Below are 4,808 nucleotides of genomic sequence, written 5' to 3'. Positions count from 1 at the left end.
CTGGTGAGCTTGAACCGCCAACCTTGCAATTCAAACTGCTTTGCAGTCTGGCACATTAACCCATAGTGCCACACCGGGACTCTTTAAGTAGAGTGGGGGGAAGCAAATGCTGAGAGATGAGCCAGGAGGCTCAGGTACGGAGGTTCTACAACTGTGAAAAGCTACTAGCAAAACTAGAGGAAGAAAACCATCCCCACACTAGTAATGTGCTAATGATTTGTCTCAAGATAGTCACAAGAATCTTCTAGGCAGGAATCATTATCTCCATTATATTGGCAAAAAAGCAGAGGATCTGTCCCCAGTCTGCCCTCAGGCAGGGCCGCCTTCACCTTCAAGGGCAAGTATTGCAGGAGATGGCATCACTTACAGCTGGGCCCCTTCCGGGTATTGGGAGTTGATGGGAAATGCAGTTGCCACTGTGCTTGCTTTCCCACCAGTGAGGTTTGTGGTGGTTATCACTAGCTTGAAAGGTCAGTTGACTCTTGGGAAACAGACTTCACCCTCCCTTCCTGTTGGAACCTTTGGCCTTAACCACCCAGTGGATGCCTGGGAAACACATTTCAACTCCCAGCCTGAGAGAATCCAACTGTTCTTGGAGATCTGCCAAAGCTGCTTTAGGCGGCGTTTGTTGTGTTGGTGTCTGAAGGCCAGGAGGCCTGGCTCGGAAAATGGGCCTGACCTAGACACTCTTGATAGTGACCATTTACAGCGGTGGACCTCATCTCTAGCTGCTTGTTTAAAGACTTCAGATGCTTGCCCCCCTCCCAACTTCCAGCCCAATATAATCAGGCTTTCTAGGTGAGGGGCCTATGTATGACCACTTTTGTTTTCAAAAGTACCTCCAGGTAATTCCAATGTCCTGTCAGAGTTGAGAAATACTGACCTAGATCCATACAAGTGGATAGTGATCAAAAGGCAAGAGTAGGAAAGGTATTTGAAATGTAAACAAAAGAGGGTTTGCATTAGGCACCAACTAGTAAAAGTTGTCCAAGGCAAGGAGCCTCTTGCAGCTGTAACTGAGCAGGGCTGTGGAATTCTTGGAAGGAATCCATCTGTCTGGGAACTGGCAGGACTCGGTGCCCTGGGGCAGAGGGCGGGACCCTGTGCTCCTGATCTCTCAGAGTCTGGGTGCCTACTTTTGACAGCCGCATATGTGCTGCTGGGCTAGGCTGCTTCAAATTGCCCTGCTTGCCATTCCCAGAACTCACCCTGCTCTTTCTGGCTTCTAGGTTTCAGTTCGGGTTTTTTTTTTTTTTTAATGTCTAGAATGTCATTTCCCTGTCCAAATAATTTCTTCTCAAGGTCCCTGGTCTAGTGCCAGCTTCACTATAAAGCTTCTCAGTTCCACAACCAGGGTTTCTGCACGCTGAGTGTCCCCATTCTAAACCATTGCCAAGAAGCCGATTAGACTCAAAGTGGCGTGTGTGTGTGTGTGTGTGTGTGTGTGTGTGTGTGTGTGTGTATGCGTGCGTGCAGAGAACAAGTGTACTCCCTAGGGTTTTCAAGGCTGTGACATTCTGCAAGTCAAGTGGTTTCTTTCGAGGCACCTCTGGGTGGGTTTGAACCACCAACTTTTCCATAAGTAGCTCAGTGCTAAGAAGATGATGCCACTCAGTTCTATCATTGTTCCATTTTTGCTCAAGATTGGCTCTCTGATCAGACTGCAAATCCGAGGAGGAGACCATTCTGTTGGCTGCTTCTCCCCTTTACCTGGGAGTGCACTTTTCATAGAGGGACCTCCTGTCTGAATTGCTGTGCAACTGGTCCCCTTGTTCCAGGACAACGTAGGCAGCCACACAGAGAACTCTTCTCTGCCCACACCCCTTCCTGATCCTTCTCTGGCCCCTCTGCTCCATTTCCTGAGTGCCACGAGGCCTTGCGGTTGTCAGCAGTGACAGAAAAGATCTGGGGCCTGCCCTTGCCCCAGCATGTGCTGTCTACAGCCCCATCCGGGTCACTCCCAGAGTAGCTTCCCTCCACTAGAGACAGACGAGGGCCTGGAAGGCGGCTGGTACAACACTTGGGGAAGCCTCCGGAGCCCCGGCCCCCAGAAAAAGGGCGGAAAGGGGGAAGGGCGTAAGCGCCTGATGCGGCTCTCGGCTGCAGAGGGGTGGAGACTTGCTCCCTCCCTTTGTCGCCCGCCCGCACTGCGGGTGGCTCGGGCGGCAGCTGCCAGCAATCCCCCCTCCCCCGCCTTGTTGGGGTTTTCCGGCTCCGGCTCCGCGCGCCTCAGACGACCTTGGTCGCCGTCTGCCAGGGTCCCCCGCCCCCGGCCGCGCCGCCCAGTCCCCCGCCCTCCGGAGCAGCGCAGCCCGGCGTTCTGATGAGTCAGCGGGAGCCCGGGAGCCTCCAGCCGCCCAGGACATCTGCTCCGGTGACGCACCGTGAGTCACGGGCGCCCGGGCAGCCACAGCCACCGAGTGCACAGTGATGGGCTGGGAGGCCCGCGCGCAGCCCCGCGCCGAGCTCGGTACCTGCCGGCAGGGCCCTTCCCTTCATCCCGCACCGGTCTTCTCCCGAGCTTCCACCCACGCCCTCGTCGGCCCGTCTCCTGTCACCCCTCCTCTGGCCCAGCTTCAAGCTGACATCAGACGCTGGCCGCCCAGCCACCCTATGAGTCAACAGTTTCCGAAGCGGAGCCCGTTGCCAGGGCGGAGAGAAAGCGCTGCCTCCGGGGGAGGAGGGGGCCGTCACCGGCTGGGCAGCCGCGGGAGGGTGGAGGTGGGTGGTGCCCAGCGGAGCCTTTTACAAGAAGTCACGGGGGAGCGAGGAGGGGGAAGAGAGGTGAAAACCTCCCGAGAGAGCTGCCTGGTCCGGGAGGAACCCCGCCGCCCAGAGCCACGTGCAAGCACTCGGTGGGTGGCTGGACCCGCTCCAAAGTGGTTTGAGGAAGGGACCCAGAGGTGGGGACGGAGAGACTTTTGCTGGTAAAGATCCCTGGCTAAGTTTCTGGGGGAGGAAAATAACCACCGGTGCATTCTTGGCCCCAGGGCACCAGAGACTTTGTTGTTGATGTTAAATGCCGTAGAGATTCTGACCCATAGCGACCCTGTATAGGGTTTCCAAGGAGCAGCTGGTGAGCTTGAACCACCGACCTTGCAGTTCAAACGATTTTGCAGTCTGACGCATTAGCCCACAGCACCACACCAGGTCCCCGCCACACCAGAGACCTGGTCTTTGGCCCAGCTCCCTTTGATGAGGGCAGTTCTGGCCAAGCCCTTCCCCTGGCGTCTGCTTGAGGCTGGACCTAAGAACCCACTGTCTTAACCTAACTCCTTCCATGACTGCACACCCTATCACCTCACTGGGATGGGGACCCACCTGACAACATCCCTCTTGACTAATGTGGACTTCAGAAAGTTCATGGAAAAATCCCATTATAGTTTCATTCCGTTTTCTGAGCTAGGGAGCTTAGGCGGCCTCCTAGAAAGAATTAGTGAGAAAGCAAAAACTTTGTCTGTAGGGCAGGTGTTTTTTGGTTCTCTACTGAATCACCAAGGAGCTCTGGTAGCGTAGTGGTTACGAATCAGGCTGCTAATCTCACTGTCAGCAGTTCGAAACTACCAGCTTTTTCGCGGGAGAAAAATGAGGCTTTCTGCTCCCGTAAAGATTTACAGCCTCAGAAACCCTGTACAGGGTCGCTATGAGTCAGAACTGACTCCACGGCACATGTTAATAACAATAACTGAATCTCCAGTGTCTGGGACATACACAGTAGGTACTCCGTAAATGTTCTTTGAGGGGATTCTCAGCAGTGGGTGATTTCTAAAAACTACAGCCCTATATAGCCCATGGGGAAGAGACCCCTGAGCATCTCTGATAGGCCCATTTGAGGCCCTCATGTGGCCCAACCCCCAATATCTGCTACTTAACCTCTCCAAGTCTCCCTGAGGCAGGGGACCTAGGGGGCCTCTTGGAAGGTGAAAGCAGTAATCATAATACCTTGCCGCTTTTACAGTCTGGTTACTACAAACAGGCCACCCATAAGAGTTCTATATTTTACTTCCTTGTCAGATGTTTTACGGTGAACAGGGTACTGCAAACCACAGAAGGAGCTCTGGTAGCGTAGTGGTTACGAATCGGGCTGCAAGCCTCAAAGGTCAGCAGTTCGAAACTACCAGCTGTTCCGCTGGAGAAAGATGAGGCTTTCTACTCCTGTAAAGATTTACAGCCTTGGAAACCCTGGTTCGACGACACATAACAACAACTGCAAACCACATGGTCGGCAGTTTGAGCCCACCAGCCACTCTGCAGGAGAAAGATGAGGCTTTCTGCTCCTACGAAGATTTTAAAAGCCTCGGAAACTCTATACAGGGTTGCTATGAGTTGGAACCTACTCCATGGCACTTAACAAGATGTTTTACAGACCGACTGGTTTAACTCACCTTGAAAGACGACCCTTCCTTGGAGGAAGAGAATACTTATCCTTGAGAAGAACTACGCACGCACATGGCTGAATAAGTTTTGTCTGCCTCTATCAGAGGCCTTTGCGATGGAATTCTTCTTGAAGTGCTGCATACACACCCAATTAGCATGTTGTTGTTGTTGTTATGTGCCGTGGAGTCGGTTCCGACCCATAGCGACCCTGTACAGGGTTTCCGAGGCTGTAAATGTTTACGGGAGCAGAAAGCCTCATCTTTCTCCCGCGGAACAGCTGGTAGTTTCAAACTGCTGACCTTGCGGTTCCCAGCCCGATTCGTAACCACTACGCTATCCAATTAGCATGGCTCCTCCTAAATGGGTCACCTCCTGAAGATATCCTCCTATCCTTATTGAATAAACATGGAGTCTATTCTGACTCATAGGGA

This window comes from Chrysochloris asiatica, unplaced genomic scaffold, assembly GCF_000296735.1.
Source record: "Chrysochloris asiatica unplaced genomic scaffold, ChrAsi1.0 scaffold00001, whole genome shotgun sequence".
Taxonomy (NCBI): domain Eukaryota; kingdom Metazoa; phylum Chordata; class Mammalia; order Afrosoricida; family Chrysochloridae; genus Chrysochloris; species Chrysochloris asiatica.
The sequence above is the reverse complement of the archived record's forward strand: the minus strand, read 5'-3'. Positions refer to the sequence as shown.